This window comes from Nomascus leucogenys, chromosome 17, assembly GCF_006542625.1.
Source record: "Nomascus leucogenys isolate Asia chromosome 17, Asia_NLE_v1, whole genome shotgun sequence".
In the NCBI taxonomy this organism is placed as follows: Eukaryota; Metazoa; Chordata; class Mammalia; order Primates; family Hylobatidae; genus Nomascus; species Nomascus leucogenys.
The window spans coordinates 86,292,792-86,313,521 of NC_044397.1; the positions used below are offsets into that span (position 1 = coordinate 86,292,792).

The 20,730-nt window shown below is 44.3% G+C and overlaps 1 pseudogene; it reads right to left on the reverse strand.

Annotated features, from left to right (window-relative positions):
• Window positions 1-2,821: 2,821 nt before the first annotated feature.
• Window positions 2,822-19,325, reverse strand: LOC100595271 (annotated as a pseudogene).
• Window positions 19,326-20,730: the final 1,405 nt, after the last annotated feature.

Here is a 20,730-nt window from a genome sequence, read left to right on the forward strand (position 1 = left end):
AATGAACAGTGGTTCAATCTGGTAACAGGTGTACTACAGTTTTTCTTTTCAACATAGTTTTTCTCTCTATAGCAGTCTCTATTTTTACCAAAGATAATTCCAGTAGGATGAATTTGTTTGCAAAATAGGTTGAGTCTCACCGAACTTGCCCAGATTTTTTACCTAAGTGCGGCAAGAGTAGCAACGGATCATAGAGGCTCGTTCTAAACTTCACTTTGCTAGAAGTTTTTAATAAGAATCTCAGATTAAACCTCCAAAAACCTCTTGAGACTAGGAAGCCAAACCAAGGCCAACTTTAGACTTTGCCTGTATTCCCTATGGGTTTATTCTATGTATATTCTCAAATATAACATCCCAGTCAAAGCCTTGGTAATATAACCAATGTTTTCAAATGTGTCCTGTTATAAAGAGAGTAGATTCTTACTGAACTTGTGCAACTAACGTTATTACCATAAACATGTGAATACTCATGAATAGTTTCCCAATTCTGGGGCACTCAGAGAGCAAAAGCAAATGTTTCAGTTTTTCTTTACAAAAGTACACTTTACCAATTGCTCAAGGAAAAAAGTTAATAAATCTGGAGAATAAAACATTCAAAGAATCAGCACATTTTCAAATAAAAAATTATGAAAACGTTATCCTTTTGATTATTTAGTCCAATAACATTGAGTTTTTTTCTTCTTTGTTTTGAATTTCATGAAGGTATCAGCCTGTTCATTAAAATTTTGAAAATTCTTAGTCCAGTGGTGTGATCTTGAAGTTATCAGAAACTTGTATTCAAGAGTCCTTGTCAGAGTCTTTTCCATAAATCTCCTTGAAGGAAAAGCAATTTTGGACTGTAGCTGATTGTAAAGGCTTTGAGGAAGAGTCAAAGCAACTGTCTGGGAAGGACAAAGGTTTAAAATGACTATGGTTAAAAATCTAATGAGAGTTTATTATGGTAAAGACACAGTTCACATAGAAATCTAGTTACTTCTGTGGCATAGGACACTATGATAACATATTTGATTTCCAGAATTTCATATAATTTTTAGAATGCTCATTTAAAAAAATTTTTTTTTTGAGACGGAGTCTCACTCTGTCACCCAGGCTGGAGTGCAGTGGTGCAATCTCAGTTCACTGCAAGCTCCGCCTCCCGGGTCCATGCCATTTTCCTGCCTCAGCCTCCTGAGTAGCTGAGAGTACAGGTGCCTCCCATCACACCCGGCTAATTTTGTTTTTGCATTTTTAGTAGAGACGGGGTTTCTCTGTGTTAGCCAGGATGATCTCGATCTCCTGACCTCATGATCCACCCACCTCGGCCTCCCAAAGTGCTAGGATTGCAGGTGTGAGCCATCGCACCCACCCTAGAATACTCATATTATTAACATTCCCATAAATATTATTTAGAGAAGGTTTAGCATCACATATCACTTATTTGAAAACGCTTCCTATATAATTTAGTATCATATAAGGTGATATTAAATAAGGTGGCTTTTCCACCTTATTTATCAGAACATAATAAATAAGGTGGTTTTTCCATTCAGCTTCTGTTTCTCAACTGGATTACTGAGTGCTTGGTGTAGCCTATTCATAAATAGGGCCAAAAAAGTATAGTCTTATGTATGTTGAAAAAGCTCCTTAGGTAACTCCAGTACTTCTAGCTGAAAATCATTGATTTAGTTTTGAGTTCTACCTATTACAACAAGAGTTCTCCATCCTTGTTACATGTTAGTAGTGTCAGGGAAGACTTAAAAATTACCAATGCCTGGGTCCCTCTCCAGACCTTTAAACTGGAACTAATGGGTGGGGCTTGAGCATCACTTTTAAAAATGTTTTCCAGTGATTCCAATGTGTAGCTCTATTTCCCATCAGATTTCTCTGATTTCTTGTGGCATTCAATTTTTTCTATTTTGGTATCATGATTATTTTCAGGTCTCATTTCCTGTCTGAGGCTTTATGTCTCCTGGGGTAGGGACCTTGCCTTCTTCATTTATGTATCTTTTTTGAACATGTAAACTGGTCATCAGGAAAAGATCTCAACCACACGTAGGTTGTGTTCTGAGTCTCAGGTTCACATGTTAATCCTAAAGTCTTTGTTCTACACGAGGTCAGATGTTGCTTGTGATTAATGTGTGGTTAAGTCTGCAGTGCAGATGCTGGAGGGGATTTCACTCTGTTTTTAGACATAGCATTGGAACTAAGAATTTTATGTCTGTATGGGTGAAGGGGCAGGGATGTGTAGGAAGACAGTTCTAATTAGCATGGAGGAATTATACTAGGAAGTAGAGGTAAAGGAAGTGAGAAAGCTTAGTAAATAGAAGAAATGTGAACTTATCAAATAGGTTAGAGTAGACCCCTGGAGATTCTTGATTAAGTGAATTAACTAGATTTTAGAAAGGTAATGAGGCAGTCATATGCAAGGAAGGTTTCAAAGTCTGGAGACAAGAAGTCAAGCAATACTTTGAAAAGTGGTTGAGCTTTATGGGAATGGAGAGAATTACACTATTGAGAGATGTTAAAAATAATGAAGAGGGTTTCACCATGTGGAATTGTGTTTCTCATTTGAATCTGAGAAACAAATGAGCAGAGGCTGGAGATAATTATGTCTAAAAGACAGTGGGGTACAGGGAGCATAAAGGCGAGGGAGAAAGGTAACTGCAGGAATTAGGGCAGAGAAGCAGGAGTTTAGAGGAGGAAGGAGGAGATCCAGTCCCAGATACAGGCAAATAAGTCTTTTCCCTCTCCCAAGCATGGCAGTCAGCCCTGCAGGAACCAGGATAAGAGAAAAGGCCATCATACCTGCCAGTCTTCCTGAAATACAGTAATGACATCACGGCTGCTAAACTGGATTAAGGCCAGGAAGATGTCCTGTTCCTGAAGGAGCTGTCATGGAAAGAAAAGAAAAGAAGGAATGAAGGTGATGTTATTTTACATGGGGGAGCCTCAGGAACAAGCATGTAACATGAAGTACTCTAGAATTGTTTCTTCAAGGACTACATTATTTCTGTTGGAAAATTGATGGGAGATGATGATATTCTTGCAGTTTTTTTCCCCTCTCACCATGTTTCTAGGTTGGTGATCAGTCCTCTGTCAATTCTCTACTGTACTCAGATATTTTGGAAGGCTTTTGGAGATGAGAAACGCTGATTGCTATTTTCTATGTCATTAGAACTTACCACCTTTGCACCTTTTCATGGTTGCACCTTTTTCTCAGTGTCTGTGTTGTGGCAGCCATGAGTGAGACCCTGCCAGGTCTCATGTCAGGGACCTGATTGACAGAAGGCCCAGGTCAGCGCATTTCAAATTCACCACCTCCTTTGCACAGAAAGCTTCTTCCCCACAGGCTCCCAGCAAGGGTGTGAAAGCAAGCCTAGTTCTCTGAGGCTCTCTTTAACTCTAATGGGTGACTGGTTGGAGGACTCCCCATCAGCCTTGCAAAAACTCTTAGAACTGCATTGGTACCTAAAACTTCTTTCTCTTTCTTTTTCACAGGAATCAGCTCTGCATAGTGGTCTGTGGGTCCTCCCATGCTACCTTCATGTGTGTCCCACATTCCCTCACAGGTGTCTTCCCTGATCAATTATCTTGTATGATTAATCCCATCTTGGATGCATCTCAGTTGGTAAAAACTAGCATACCAGGCTTGATTCTTTGCACTTAGCTTTTTTTCTTTCTCTCCCACAAGCAGTCAGTAACCATGTCCTCATGTTTTATGTGTTACCTCTTTTTCCATATATATATGGAAAAAGGTAGGTACTGTTGAAGGGCACTTCCTATGTGCCAGGCCCTGTGCTAAGTACTTTACCTGTATCTCATTTAATCCACACAATAACCCTGTCAGGTAGACATTATTTCCATTTTGCTGATGAGAAGACAGAAGCTTAGAGTGGTGTAAAAGCTTTCCTGGTGTCACATGGCTAGTGACAGGTGGATCTGAGATTTGATTCTAGGACTATTTGACCTCAAGGCTAATGATGATGGTAGTAATATAGCAGCTGACATTGGTTCCTCTGTGTGTGGCATCTTGTTTCATTGACTGCATTAAACCTTTAAAAGAATGGTATGAAGAAAGCACTCTCATTGCAATTTTCAGGGGAGGAATCAGAGGTTCAGAGAAGTTGAGTCTTGTGCAAGAAATTTATAACTGTAAACTCTCACATTAAAAAAGAAGAAAGATCTCAGGTCAACAACCTACTTTAATACTTCAGGATATGAAAGAAAAACAAACTAAACCCAAGCACAGTGAATGAGGGAAATAATAAGGATTAGAGTGGATATAAATAAAATGGAGAATGGAAAAAGAATAGAGGAAATTAATGAAACCAGAAGTTGATTCTTCAAAATAAAATCAACAAAATGGACAATCATTAACTAGATTGACTAAGAAAAAAAGAGAAAAGTTTAAAATTACTAAAATCAGAAATGAAAATGGACTCTGAGCATGGTGGGTCATGTTTTAATCCTAGCATTTTGGGAGGTCACAGCAGAAGGATTTCTTGAGACCAGGTGTTTGGACCAGCATAGGTAACCTGAGGGGACACTGTCTCTACAAAAAAATATAAAACAAATTAGCTGGGCATGGTGGCATGCACCTGTAGTCCTAGCATCTTGGGAGGCTGAAGAAGGAGACTTGCTTGAGCCCAGGAGGTTGAGGCTGCATTGAGCCATAATCACACCACTGTATTCCATCCTGGGCTGGCCTGCAGAGTGAGAGCCTGTCTCTCTCTATTCAAAAAAAAAAAAAAGAGAGAGAAATGAAGCAATTACTACCAATTCTAATAAAATAACGATTATGAAAGTACTACAAATAATTGTATGCCAATAAATTGGATAACCTAGATGAAGTAGACAAACGCCTAGAAACAAACAAAAATATGAATAGAACTAAAATCAGTAATAAGATTGAATCAGTAAAAGCATTTGATGAAATTCAATATTTTTTCATAATAAAAACATTCTAAGAATGGAAGGAAACCACCTCAACACAAAGGCAATATGTGAAAAACTCGATGCTAACATCATACTCAACAGAGAAAGAAAAAAAAAAAAAAGAGTTCAAATAAACAATCTAACCATGCACGTCAAGGTACTAGAAAAGCAAGAACAAATCAAACCCAAAATCAGTAGATGGAAAGAAAGAATAAAGACCAGAGCAGAACTAAATGAAAAAAAAAAAAAAAAAAAGACTGAAAGCTTTCCCTGTATGAGCAGGAACAAGACAAGGATGCCTGTTTTTGACTCTTTTATTCAACATAATATTGAAAGGTCTAGTCAGAAAATTAGGCAAGAATTTTAAAAAACACATTCAAATTGGAAGGAAGGAGTAAAATTATTTCTGTTTACAGATAACTTGAACTTATATGTAGAAAATCCTAAAGATGGAACAAACCTATTAGAATTAAGAAATAAACTCAGTAATGTCGCACAATACAAAATCAACATTCAAACATCAGTTGTATTTCAAAACAGTAACCATGAACATTCTGAAGGGAAATTAAGAAAAAAAATTTCAATTTATATTAACATCAAAAAGAATAAAATATTTAGGAATAAATTTAACCAAAGAGGTGAAATGATCATACCTGAAATCTACAAAATATTGCTGAAAGAAGTGAAAGATGACATCAATAAATTGAAAGACATTTTGTTTTCATGAATTGGAAGACTCAATATTGTTAGGAGGACAGTGCTACCCAAAGTGAGCTTCAGATTCAATACAATTCCTATCAGAATCTCAGTGACATTTTTGCAGAAAAAGAAAAATCTGTCCTGAAATTTATATTGAATCTCATGACTCTAAATAGACACACAGCTTTGAAGAGGAAGAATGAAGCTGGAGGACTCACACTTCCTGATTTCAGCATTTGCTACAAAGCCCCAGTAATCAATACAGTGTGGTACTGGCATAAAGGAGGACATAGAAATTAATGAAATATAATAGCCCAGAAAGAAATGCTTGCATATATGGCCAAATGATTTTCATCGAGTGTGCCAAGATCATTCAATGGGGAAGGGAGAGTGTTCTCACCAAATCATATTGGTTAAGCTGGATATCCAAGGGCAAGAAGAGTGGAACCTTTACCTAACACCATGTAAAAAATTAACCCACAATAGATCAAAGATCTAAATGTAAGAGCAAAAACTATACAACTCTTAGAAGAAAAGCTTCATGATACTGGATTTCACAATGATTTCTTTGTTGTAACAACAAAAGCATAGGCAACAAATAAAATGGATAAACTGAACTTCATAAAAATCAAAACCTTTTATATACCAAAGAACATTATCAAGAAAGTAAAAAGGCAACCCATGAAATGATACAAATATTTGCAAATTATATGTGTGATAAGAAATTAACTTCCAGAATACATGAAAAGCTACAAGTCAACAACAGCAAACCTCCAAAAACCCAATGAATAAATGAACAAAGGATTAAACTAGAGTTTTCTCCAAGGAAGATACACAAATGTCCAATAAACCCACGCAAAGTTCCTCAGCATCACGAATACTTAGAGATATGCAAATCAAAACCACAGTGTTACACCACCTCACACACTTTAAGATGGCTTTGATAAACAACAACAATGACAGCAACAAAAAACAGGTGTTTTCAAGTAGATGGAAAAATTGGAGCTCTAGTGCATTGCTGATGGGAATGGGAAATGTTATAGCCACTGGAAAAAGTGCTGTGGCTGTTTCTCAAAAAATTAAACAATAAATTACCATTTGATCCAGCAATGCCACTTCTGGACATACTCCCCATAGAATTGAAAGAAATTTGAACAAATATTTGTACACTGATGTTCAGAGAAGCATTACTCACAATAGCCAAAAAATGGAAACAACTGAAAAGTCCATTGAAAGAGAAGTGGGTAGGCAAATGAGGTGTATCTATACATTGAAATGATATTCAACCTTAACAAGGAATAAAATTCCAACACATCCTTCAAAATGGATGAACCTTGAAGATATTATGCTAACTGAAATAAGCCAGACACAAAAGGATCATTAGCACATAATTCCATTTATAAAAGATAGTTAGAATAGCCAGTTACATAGAGACAGAAAGTAGAATGGTGGGTGCTAAGGGTTAGGGGGAGAAGGAGTGAGAGTTATTGTTTATTGGGTACAGAGGTTTAATATGGTAAGAGGAAAAAGTTCTGGAAATGGATAGTGTGATGGTTACACAACACTAAATTGCACACTTAGAAGTAGTTAATGGTAAGTCTTATATGAGATATATATAAAGTGTCTGGTAGTCTTACCCTCTCTATAATTACACACTTTTTGGCACTACCCCTTTCATGCCATGCAGAGCCCGAGGGATGAATCTCCCTACTTCTCCAGCACTGCATCAGTCACTGTCCTCCGTGCTATGTCCCACGTGCTGTGCCCACAGCCTCATATAGCCGGTGACTTCAGAGCCAGGACGCAGCTCAGGAGTCTGCCCTGAGGCTCCTTCTCTTCTTATTTCCCTGCAGCCTGGCCCAGGGGAGGCTTGTCTTCAACTGGCAGCTCAATTTAGCCAAATTCAGGACAGGCCACCAGGGCTCTTTCTCCACACATGCTGGTCCCTCACCAGGTGGAGTCAGGCAGAGCCAGTCACCAGAGGATCCCGGAGCAGAGCAGGAAGCAGAGTCTGAGCTGCTCCTCCCTCACCCAAGGGGCTTCCTCCTCTCATTTGGGGGAAAAGTGTCAGCTTGTTTCAAAGCCTCACATGTTCCTTGTAGCTCATGGAATAGGTACAAGAAAAAAAGACGTGGCAGAAGGGGATGTGTTGGTGACAGCAACAAGCAAATTGATCTTGAGGACTCTCCTTCTTGTCCCTCTGTGTATCCTGTTTTACCACATAGGGCTCAGGGCTGATAAAGCCCCCTCCCTACCTTTCTCAGGCCAGACACAAGGTCAGCCATGAGAAAACAGAAAAACAAGGAGAAGAGAGTCTGTAGAGACAAATTGGGAGGGTTCAGGAAGAGAATTTGGGATTTGCTTCTGCCCATGGGATACAGGCTGGGAATAAGAATGTTTTCCTGACTCTTCTCTGAAAGCCAGATACACTCCACCTAAAACCCTGTTGCCAAGGATGCTGGGATCCACTTACCAGAGACTTTGACCCTCATGGACTTGGAGTTTCTCCTGCCAGTGGCTGAGTTACGAACAGAGCAAACATAGAGCCCGCTATGCTTTGTAGTAATTTGGGGGATAGAGAGCTTTTGTCCTGATAGCTGAAATTTCCTATTAATTGTCCAAGAATACTCTGCCGGTGGGTTAGAGTCCGCGAAGCAGGACAAGTAGAGGTTTTCTCCTGAACGATAATGGGCGAATGAAGGGTAAATGCTGGGGAGGTCTGGACCATCTGGAGCAAAGAGAATAAAGCCACAGGTGATATCATCCATGGGAAGGGGATGCTCCTGGTCTCTTAAAGGGACACAGTGACCCTCTGAGCCAAGACACACCCTCAAGTCCCAGCCAAACCCCCTCTATGTTCACTGAGCCGAAGCCTGAGGTATTCACCTGTTTCTCCCATCACAAGCTGTGGGCCCCAAGTCTCCCATGATAAGAGCGTCCCCTCCCCTTATATTCTTGGTTAAGGCTGTGCCTACCTAAGTTTTCCCAGGGTTGGGAGTCGTGGCCAGCTCGGATGTCCAGAAGTAAATGTGTCTATACTTAAACCGGAGAGAGACTGAGAGGGCTGGCCTCTGGTCGTTTGGATTTAAGCTGGTGGCCTAGCCCACAGAGGAACAAAAGATACTCACAGAGGACATTCAGGGTGACTGGGTCACTGCGGATTCCACCATATTGGTCCCGTATTTCACATTCATAGGGTCCTGTTTCATTTCTCGTGACTCTGCGTAGAAAGAGGATCCTGTTTTCAATGGGTCTCTTTACCCTTGGACTGACCGGGAGGCTCTGACCATTTAACCACCACATGTACGTGTAGTTCTCACTCTCAGGTTCGCAGGTGAAGGTTAAGACATCCTTATTCTCCCAGGGGTTTAAGTTGTTGATGGTGATGTAGGGCTTGGGCAGCTTCTCTGTGTGGGTGACAGATAGAAGATTATCCTGTGTGGCACCTTTGCTTCCTCCACAGGCATCCTTCAATCAGAGTTGGCATCTCCCACCTCCCAGCCTACCCAACTCCTTGAAAGCCAATAGCTGGTGCATGTGTCAGAAGACAGATGCATGATGATCTAAGGGCTCAAAGACTGTGAGGCAGCCTGCTCTGTCTTAGGGAAGCACAGACTTTCTCAAGTGTCAATTGAGCAGCAGTGTTGGGTCATGGACAGACACGTCAGTGGGAGTCACAGCCCCTGGTACTCCTCCCAGTCCCTCACTAATCAGTTGAATGGCTGGCTCACCTTGGGTTCCTGACCTGGAATGTGCAACTGCTGGGCCCCTTCCAAATTCCATCCAACTTTGCCCCCCTAGATATGATTTCTCTGCAGCTTCCATTTCCAAGGACATTCTAGAGATGAGTAATAATGGGACTTCCCAGTGTCCTGAAACCCTGAAGATACTGAGCAGCGTGGGCTGGGATTGGATGTTTCAGCAGAAATAACACAGGGGAGACCAGAGTCAAGCCTGGAGGTCAGTTCAGTCATCAGGCAGTGGAGGCACAAGGTGGGGCAGTTTTTTGCAGGTGTTTCATGATGAGTTACTTGAACCAGTGACCTCTAAAGATAGAGAAGAGTGCAAGGAATGGTCTAGAAAGAGTGAAGGGGACAGGCAAGAGCTGGTGGCTTTGGAGCAGAACCATGTTCCCTGTCCTGGGTTCTTTAAGTTTCCCGTCCTTCTGCAGAGGGCAGGTGAGGACCATGTGGATCTTTCCAGAAATACATGTGGACATTTGCAAATGCAGAACTGACTGGTGGAAAGGGTGGGAATGAGCTGCTGGAAATCTGTTCTTCGTGGACCATGAGTGTTTGATGGATATGAGACAAATTTGGAGAGATGTTTTGCAAATATTTTCTTTCATTGGACTTTCTACTCTCTGATTCCATGGGTTCGACTACTCTAGGGACCTCATGTAAGTGGATTCCAGAGTGAATATGAGAAGAGACTGCTGGTTGCCAGGAGCTGGGAGTGGGGAGAATCAGAAGTTGGTCATGGCTGTGCAGTTTCAGTTATGCAAGGTGGGGAGGTTCTAGAGATCTGCTGTACAGCTTGATGCCTATAGTTCACACAGATTGAGTATTTCTTCTGCATAAGACTTAGGACAAAAAGTGTTTTGGATTTCTGATATTTTTTGATTCTGAAATACTTGTCATATACTTACTGGTTTAGCATCCCAAATCTGAAAGATTCAAAATCTAAAATGCTTCAGTGAGCATTTCTTTTCAGCATCAGATTAGTAGGCAAAAGTGGGAGGTGATAAGCCAAACATGTTCTTGCCCTTTTGTTTTCTCTCACCACGTTTCTAGCTTGGTGATTATTTTTCAGTCAATTCCATACTGGCCATGCTGCACTCATATACCTTTGAAGGCTTTGGGATGTGAGAAAGACTGATTGCTATTTTCTATGTCATCAGAAATTTCCACCTTTTCATGGTTGCATCTTTTTCTGTGTTTCTGTTGTTGCAGTCGTTAATAAGAGCCTGTCAGGTCACATTTAGGACTGAGTTTTCTAATTCTGCAAAAACTGTTACGGGGATTCTGGTAGGGGTTGCATTGAATCTGCAACTCACTTTGGGTAGTATAGTCTTTCTAACAATATTGATTCTTCCAATCCATGAAAATGAAATGTCTTTCCATATATTGATATCGTCTTTAATTTCTTTCAGCAATGTTTTGTAGTTTTCAGGACATAATCATCTGACCTTTTAGGTTAAACTTATTCCAAAATATTTTATTCCTTTTGATGTTAATGTGCATTGAAATTCTTTTCTTAATTTCCTTTCAGATTATTCATTGTTAGTGTATATTCTAAAGAATAATCTAGAAAGAGTGAAGGGGAAAGGCAAAAGCTGGTGGTTTTGGAGTAGAAACATATTCCCTGTCCTGGGTTTTTGATTTTCCCTCTCCCTTTGCAAAGGGCAGGTGGCTCTTCCCTGATAGCTAGATAGACTTCACTGGAACACATATTGCCAATGCTCCAGGGATCCACTTCCCAGGGACTATGATCCTCTTGATTATGAGATTTGTTCTACCAGTGGCTGAGTTATGGATGAAACAGACATAGACCCCTATATATGTTTTAGTGATTTGGGGGATAAAGAACACTTGTGCTGATTGCTGGAACTTCCCATCAATCAGCCAAGAATGCTCTGCCAGTGGGTGAGAGTCTGTGAGGCAGGAGAGCTTGGGGACTTCCCCTCTATGGTAATAGGTGTATGAGGAAGAAGTGGCGGGGGCATCCAGGCCATCTGGAGCAAAGAGAATAAAGTCACAGGTGATATTGTCAGAGGGAAGGGAAACTCCTGGTCTGTGGAAGGGCCACAGTGACCCTGTGAGCCAAGTCGCAACGCTGAAGTCCCAGCCAAATCCCCGCTGCGTTCACTGATCTGGAGCCTGAGACATTCACCTGTTTCTCCCATCACAAGCTGTGGAGCAGAGTCTCCATGACAGGAGCAGCCTCTTTTCTCCTATTGTTGATCAAGCCTAGGCCTGCACTGGTTTGCCTGGGGCAGAAAGACATGGCCAGCTTTGATGTCCAGGGGTAAAGGTCTCTGTACTTGGACCTGAGAGGGACTGAGAGGCCTGGCCTCTGGCCATGTGTATTTAGGATGGCAGCCTGGCTCCCAAGGAACAGAAGATACTCACGGAGGAGATTCAGGGTGACTGGGTCACTGCGGCTGGCACTCACTGGGTTCCGTATTTCACATTCATAGGGTCCTGCAATATCCTTTGTGACACAAATATAAAGAGGGTCCTGTTACTTCTGGACAGCTGCAACCTGTAGTCATAGGGAGGCTCTGACCATTCATCCACCACAGGTAGCTTGCGTCGGAGTCTCAGGATCACAGGTTAATCTCACAGCCTCCATGCCTCCCTGGGGTTTAAGTTGCTGCTGAGATGTAGGGCTTGGAGTCTCCACTGTGCAGAAAACAGAGAGAAGATTGCCCTGTGTGGCACCATTGATTCTCCAAAGGCATTTTTCAATCAGAGTTGGCATTTCCCATCTCTCAGCCCACCCAAGTCCTTAAAAGCCCATGGCAGGTGTGTGTGTTACAAGACAGATGCATGGCAATCTGAGGACTCAGAGATTGTGAGGCTGCCTGCTTTATGTGAGAGAAGCACAGACTTAAGTGTGAATTGAGCAGCAGAATTGGGTCATGGAAAGACACAGGACCAGCAGTCACAGCCCCTGGTGCCTCTGTGAGTCCCTCCATCTCCGACCGCCTGCCGGGCCGACCTTGTGGTCCTCACTTGCAGCATGCAGTGCTGGAATCTTCTTAGTTTCAGTCTTACTTTGCCCCTGAGGTATGTTTTCTCTGCAGCTTCCCTTTCCAAGGACATTCTAGAGATGGATGATGGAACTTCCCATTGTCCTTAAACCCTTTGGGTATTGGAAAGCCTGGCCGGGGACTGGGTACTTCAGAAGAAATAACACAGGGGAGAGACCAGAGTCAAGCCTGGAGGTCAGTTCAGTCATCAGGCAGTGGAGCCACAAGGTGGGGCAGTTTTCCCAGGTGTCTCATAGTGACTGACTTCAGCCAGTGGTCTCTAAAGATAGAGAAGAGTCCAAGGAATGACTTACAAAGAGTGAAGGGGACAGGCAAGAGCTGATAGCTTCGGACCAAGACCATGTTCCCTGTTCTGGGTCCATGATGCTCCCTTCCCCCTGTAGAGGGCAGGTGAGGACCATGTGGATCTTTCTAGAAATACAGCAGGATGTTTGCAAATGCAGAACCAAGTGGTAGAAAGGGCGAACATGAACTGATGATGGAAGTCTGGCCCTCATGGACCATATGTGTTTGGTGGATATTAGACCAGTATTTGGGAAGAAGTCTTGCAGATATTTTCTCTCATTAGACATTCTACTCTCTGATTCTGAGTTTGACTACTCTATGTACCTCATATCAGTGGATTCCAGAGTGAATCAGAGAGTAGAACAGTAGTTTCCAGGAGCTGGGATCAGGGGAATAGGGCGTTGTTCCATGGGTGTGCGGTTTCAGTTATGCAGGATGAGGAGGTTCTAGAGATCTCCTGTACAGCCTCATGCCTATAGTTCATACAGATAAAGTGCTCCTTATGCAGAAAGATTCAAACCAAGTGTTTGGATTTCTATTTTTTTTTTATTTTAGAACATTTGCAGTATATGTACTGGTTTAGAATCCCAAATCTGAAAAATTTAAAATCCAAAATGCACCAGTGAGCACTTCTTTTTAGCATCACATCAGGGGACAGAAGTGTTGAGTTTTGGAGCATTTCAGATTTTGGATTTCTGGATTTGGGATGCTCAATTTGTAATACTGGAATTTTCCCATAAAATGTTGTCAGGAGTTTAGACCTCATGTCATGTTCTGACTGTAGTAACAACAAAAAAAAAATTTAGAGGAAACATTAAAATGTTTTCATAAGTCGAAATTTTTACTGATGGTCCAAATATCTAAGATCAATTGCTGGTAGTAGTATTTCTCTTGAGACCAAAATAAGGTTTGGGTGTGCCATGAATTCCAGCAGGATCACATTATGCTCAAAGAAAGATGCCAAAGGTGATTTGAAATTAGCAACTCCTTAAGTAGAGAGAGTCCCTTTAAAAGGAAAGAACTAGTCAGTGCGTCAATTACATAAAGGGAGGAATGATGCCAAATTAAAAGAAGCGATGTGTATTATGTTAGTAAATACAGAAAGAACTCCTTGCTTCTAATTTCTCTGCAGAGTTAGGAAAAGTGGGGAGGACCCCAAAACAGATATGTGAAATGCTTTCTTCATTTTCTCTTAAGCTCAGGAAACACCACTAGAGTGTAAGTTTGTGTGAATTAGGAAGAGTCTAAGTGAGATGCCAGTGGCTCATGTGTCTTCCCACACGAAGAACTCCAACTAATGAAAACGACATCACCATGAGGAAACAGTTGTATGTGGCACAGGCAGTAAAACCATCAGATAGCACCAACCTGGCCACCTCCAACTGGTCCCCAAAACCACCAGTATTCCCATTACGTGTATGTTACAGCCTTTGTAGTTCTCCCACAACTACAAAATTTAAAAATTGCTATTGTCAAAACAAAATATTAGATATGAAGTTGAATATGTTGTTCTACTTTTTTTCCCCACTTTTTTTGAACTTTCCTGTTTCAGTTTTGGAAGTTTCTATTGACACATCCTCAAGCTAGGGATTCTTTCCTCAGCTGTGTGCAGTCTACCAGTAAGCATCAAAAGCATTCTTCATTTCTCTAACAGCAATTTTTTTTTTTCTGAGACAGAGTCTCGCTCTGTCGCCCAGGCTGGAGTGCAGTGGCATGACCTCAGCTCACTGCAAGCTCTGCCTCCCGGGTTCATGCCATTCTCCTGCCTCGGCCTCCCAAGTAGCTGGGACTACAGGCCCCCGCCACCACACCTGGCTAAATTTCTGTATTTTTAGTAGAGACCGGGTTTCACCATGTTAGCAAGGATGGTCTCTATCTCCTGACCTTGTAACTGCCTCAGTCTACCAAAGTGCTGGGATTATAGGTGTGAGCCACTGTGCCCAGCCATCTCTGAGGGATTTTAAAGAGTTGTTGACTTTTGAGTTTGTTCAGCTTTTTACTTAGTGTTAGAACCGAGTGACAAATTTCAAGCTTGTTATGTGCCTGACAGGAAGCCAGAAGTCTCTAGGAAGTGACTAGAGAATGTGAGCTCCATAGCAGGTTGAGGATGGAGTCACGAGTGAAACGGGTGAAATGAGCCCATGGGCTTTGGGGACTGCAGGCCTGTCCAGCCTCTGACACCCTGGTGAGTCAGTGCAAAGATTACAACACTGACAGCAAACTAGCATGGCTGACTCCATCTGGCATCTAGTCTCAGGCTGGCTGTCCTCACTCATTCCTGGGCATAGGCCAGGCTAACCTTGGGAGGAATTTAGTTTATGGTTTAACTTTGAAGCAAGAATGAGAATAGTTCCTCCATAAAACTAACACCCTTACTTTGCCCAGGGACTGCCTTTGTAAAACTAGTGAAAGACTGTGAGGTTAAGATGATAGGAGGGAACTGAATTCTGCTAAAATGTAGGCACAGTTTCTATAATCCCTGACTGCTCAAATGTCATTTGGCCAGAGTTTACAAAATGTGTAACTAATTGCTCCTGTAGATAACATCACTATTGTAGAACGTGAGATTGGTCTTTTGAGATGTTTCTCATTCTTTTGCATTCTGGCAACCGGCTGACCTCATCCATACCTATGACTAATGACTCAGCCAGTCATGTGGTCCTTACCTATAGGTGGATTCAAGCACAAACAGATCATTTCCCTCTGCCCACATGATTCCATCACCAAACAATCAGCAGTACTCATTTTTTAGTCCTGTGCCCCTGAAACTATCCTTGAAAATCTGCAACCTCTGATCCACTGGGGAGGCTGATTTGAGTAATAATAAACCTCCGTCCTCCTGTTTGGCAGTCTTGGAGTCGTTAAATCTTTCCTTACTACAAATCACCATTACAATAATTTTTTTTTTCTTTTTTGTGCAGGAGGCCAGAAGAACTTGTCTGGCAATTCTAAGAGTGGATGGAGGAACTGCCTATCCCTGTCCCATGGTCTCGTCCACAGGTCAGCCTCACCAAGGGAAAGAGCCCTGGATGGGAATACAGTGGAAACTCATTCTCTTAGTGACTTGGGGACATTGGCTCGAGATGAAGCCTGGCAGGAGTGGCAACTCCTGTGATTTCTGCACCTTTCCTATTTCCTGGGAGGTGGGCAGGCCACAGTGTTAGCAGGAAGGGAACAGAACAGCCAGCGTAGTTAGAGGGAGTGTCTGGGGAAGGCCTAGGGGTGGAGGAACAAGCTGTGCAGGGCAGGGCTTGCCAGTCAGAATGAAGTGGGAGGAAGATGAGGGACACAGAGAAGCAGAGAGGCAGAGACACCATGGCAGTGAGCAGTGAGGGCTACACTGACTTCAGGGACCCCAGGGACCAGGTGCCCCCAGTTCCACAGTCCAGGACCAAGGAGCCCCGAGAACCCTCTGGTGGCCAAAGAGCTTCAGAGTTACACGAGGTGGGGTGGCTTTAGGGGCAAGAGGTAGTGGGGGGATGAAACATGGGTGTCAGCCTCTGAAGGACAAGGGACAGGTGTGGCTAGAACCTCCTAGGATTCTGCATCCAAGATCCCATCTCTAAAGAGGTTTTGGATCATTCGATTCTTCATTCGATTCCTTCATTTGTTATGTGAGAGCTCTTGAGTGTGTCTCTCTCGCTGGGCCTGTGCTGGTGTAGGGCGTGAGTGCAGAAAGAAAACAAGGTCCTCTCCTTGATCCTCTCATGACAGTGACGTGGACTCTTTGGGAAACACAGGATTTCAGGTTCAGGGATGGGGGTGGAGATCTGAGGGGAGGTCTCTACAGTTTTTTTGCACTGACTCTGACGGTTGAGGCAGGTGATTTAGTTCTGGAGTACAGACTAATCAGCTGACCATTTGCTCTCACTCCTCTGAGGTTTGGATGCCTAAGAAGAGAGGATTTGGCCCAATAAATGACTATGGGGTCCTTGGAACCCAGTAAGCCCTCTCTTCTGGTGGAGGAGAGGATGGGCCTGTGGCTGCAGACAGACCTCATGTGACCCTGATCTCCCCTTTGTGTTTGTGTGACTCTGATTCAGTGACTGTGCCTTCCTGTGCCTCAGTATTCTCTGAATCAAATAAGATAAATGGCAAATGGACTGTGGCTTTTCATGCTATCTGTGAATAAATTTTATATTATTCACAGTCACCTGACCTAATGCTTGGCACAGTGGAGGTGTTCACACAAACAGCATTTAGTATTAATTTGCTTCCATGAGAAAGCACCTTTAGATCAGATCCCTGTGGACAAGCTGCTACCAGGTACATCTTCTCTCTTCTGTTTCTGCTTCTGGGGACATTAGACTTTCTAAGGACTGTCCTAAGCCTCCCAAGGCAGTTGGCTGATGGTCTACAAAGCTTGTCTTTCTGTCCTCTCCACTCTGAGTCTCAGGTGAAGAAAGGTCTGTCCTTGCCCAGATGAGGCTCTGAGGGCTGAGCCCTGGCTGGTGAGCAGCTCCAGGAGACACCGTCCTCAGACAGCTGGTAAATCCTTGGTCCCAGTAAGCCCTGCCCAAGAAGCCACAACCCAGCCCTGGCACAGGCTCCTCAGCTTTATCTGGAGTAAGGATTTAGGGACAGGGATTTGGGGTTGAGGTTTCTAGGGCTGAGCTTCTCTGAGAGTATCTCAGGGGGCCCCTCTGGCCAAGCCCTACTCAGTTCTCCAGGGTCTTTCTCAGGGTGAAATTTATGAAGAGGGCATGAGGAGCTAGGCTGAGACTGATCTTCTGCTGCTGAGTCCCCCCATCAGACTGTCCTTCCTCTGCAGCAAGTGTCTGCAGGGTCTGGATCCGGGAAAGGAATTCTGATCTGTTGAAATTTGCCTCCTCTCTGTGTGTCCTGTACTAAATGCCCAAACCCCAGCATGGGACATAATGCAGAGAGGGACACAGGCACAGTCCATGCCTGACAATCCTGTTTGTGTATGAAGTAGAAATGACCCCTGCCCAGCAACACCCAGGAATTATGTGGAATCACTCACAGTATAAGGTGACGGTGAAATGTCCAGTTATTCCTGTAGTCTCATCACCTCGCTTTATGATGTGTAAGGTGTAGGATCCTGCGTCCTCCCGGGTGACATTCTGGATCAGCAGGGATGCATTGGAATATACTGTTTTTCGTTCAGTGTATGCAGGCCCATATATAATTATGTCATTGTCTACTACATATGATGCAATGTAATGGTAGATGTCTGTCGCTTGCCCTCTGTACCAGATGTAGCCAGAAAGATTCTGGGGCAAATTGTGGACAAATAGAAGAACATCCTTCCCCTCAGAAATTTTGGGTGGCTGGGCTTCAATCATGACTTGGGCACTGGCGGGCGGGTTCCAGAAGTTTAAAAGTGATGCTAGGAGGTGGAGGGAGCATCAGTTAATATTGAGACCTATGTATTGGGGTGAAAAGATGGGGCCCTGGGTCCTGAAAAGGTCTTTTCAATCCTCAGCCTTGAAGACACACACACACACACACACACACACAAACACAAACACATAAAAGGGGCATGTGTGTTTGTGTATGTGTACGTGTCCTACTGTCCTACTAGGTCAAGGTCAGCAGCATGACCCCCATTCCTTCAACACTTCTGACCTTGGCATTTTTCTGTTTGGAATCCTCTTCCCCAGGAGTCCACATGGCCCCCTCTACACTGCCCTCAGGTCCTGCTCACATCAGAGCATCCTTAGACTTCTTTCCTGACACCTCCTTCAGGGACCCTGGGTCTTCCCTTTCTGACTTTTTCCTGCTCTGCTCCTTCCAGGGTTCTTGTCAACACCTGACCTCACATTCTAGATCTCTTTCCATGTCTGTCTTCCTCCTCATGGCAGCGTGAGCTCCGTGACCACAGGGACTTTTGTGATCTTGGTTGCACCCCAGTGCAGACTGCACTGGAAGGAACAGGCCGCAGACTCCTGTAGATGTGAGAGTTCTCAGGGCCCTCCATGCCCTGGGTGTTTTCTTTTTTTCCCCAATTGTTGAGGTTTTTTGCTGAGGACAGTGTTTCATGCCCTGCTTATATTTTGATTTGAAGTGTCATCTGATATAGTTATTATTATCATTTTTCAAAATGTGGTGGCCCCTGATGATTAATCAGGAAAACAGAACACTTAAGATTTTCCTACCTCTTACCAATTCCTGTTCAATGTGGCTTTCCTGTTTTGACCCCTGTCCCTCTCTGGTGTATTTTCCTCTATCTAGTCTCCAACAGAGCCTTCTTTACTTCTTTTTCTTTTTTTTCTTTTTTTTTTGAGAAGAGTCTCGTACTGTCGCCAAGGCTGTCATGCAGTTGCGCTATCTTGGCTTGCTGCAACTTCCGCCTCCCGAGTTCACGTGATTCTCCTGACTCAGCCTCCCGAGTAGCTAGGATTACAGGAGCACACCACCATACCTGGTTAATTTTTTGTATTTTTAGTAGAGACAGGGCTTCACTGTGTTGGCCAGACTGATCTTGAACTCCTGATCTTGTGATCCACCCACCTCAGCCTCTCAAAGTGCTGGCTTCTTTTATTTTTTAGAACCCCATCCTCTCCAGGAGAACCCATTCAGTGACTCTGCTTCCTCCTCCTGTAGTCTCCCAGGAAGTTCTCTCCTCACCTGTGAGCAGGAACCCCTTCCAGGTGATGCGCTGTGTGCAGGGAGGGGCTGAGAAGGGCCCCATGGTCTCTGCTGCCTGCGTGTTCTCCTCTGTGGAATGAGCCTAGGATCCAGAAGCTTCCTGAGCACGGCTGTCAGCTGTGCTGTCCTTCCTCCTTCTGTGCTGAGCCTCTTCCCAGTTCAGGAGCACTTCTCAGGCTCATGGGCGGGGTCAGGCCCAGGACACCTCTCTGTCCCCTCCTCTCTCAGTCCTGCCTCCTTGTCCCTCCTTCTGTTTTTCCTTTTGTCTGTGTTTCAGGTCCCTGGGAATTGTAGAGGCCTCTGCCTTTTTCAGCAGTGATTCTCTCACCAAACCTCAACACACACTTTGTGCAGACACACACACACAAACACACAGAAGAGACACACACAGACCCACACAGTCACACACATACCCTGCAAGTTGGGTAAGCACAGTCCTGGGCCTCAGCCTCCTGCTGTCCCCATGGCTCTGGGTCGGGGTGCACATTCATGCCCTTTGCCCTCTCTCATCCCCATCTGGCTCTCCCCTTCAGTGCAGGAGGCTGCAGCTGCACCAGGTCCCTGTCACAGTGATGCCCCATTGTGCTGCGGGTGAGCTGTGTGTTGCCTGGTGAGAGGGACCCTTCCTTTCTCTAATCGTGTCTAGCTTGGCTGCAGCTTCCAAGGATGGACATTCAGGACCTGGGTGTCCCAGAGGAAACTGTCCTTCCTGGAGGTGTGCAGGGTGAATCTCTCATGCCTCTTGGGAGGAGAGGCCTGTGCCGGTTGCTCAGTGGGGGCTGTGAGTCCCATAGTCAAAGGGACAGTTCTCAGTCACTCTATGGCTCCCTGGGGTGTGGCGGCTGAGCTGGAGCTCAGGGTTTCTCATGTTCTTCCTGACCATTTTTGAGGTCCTCTCTTCTCTGCCCAGCTGATTGTCCTGTGGTCATCTCACCTTCCCCGTGGTGGTTCAGGAGGAAGTGGGGAGTTACCCAGGAACCCCGCGGGACATGGCTCATTGAGACGCAGGAGGCGGAGCCTGGGACAGTGCAGGGGTTCAGAGCTGGAGAGATCCATCCCGACTTACTCCGTGGCCATGATGGGCTCAGCCCTCCATGTGCTGACATACCCAGGGGTCTGTCCTGAGGGTTTTGACGTGGCCAAGCTGCTGTCTGCAGGGAGGAACAGGCAGTGGCCAGAGAGCCTGTCTGGAGGGACGTTGCTCACACCTGAGAGGGCGGGTGGGGGTGAGTTGTGTTCTGCGAGCAAAGAGCAGTAACACCCCCCTTCTCCCCGCAAGCACACAGGAGAGGTCTGTCTTCCCAAGGGACAGCTGGGAGTAGGTCTCCACATCCTGGATTGTGCCTGTGTGTGACCATCACACGCGCTGTGAGCCCCCCGGGGTGCAGCGGGCAGGCAGGTCACAGGGTGCCTGGCTGATTCCCCGGGTGGCTGTGGGCCCTCACGCA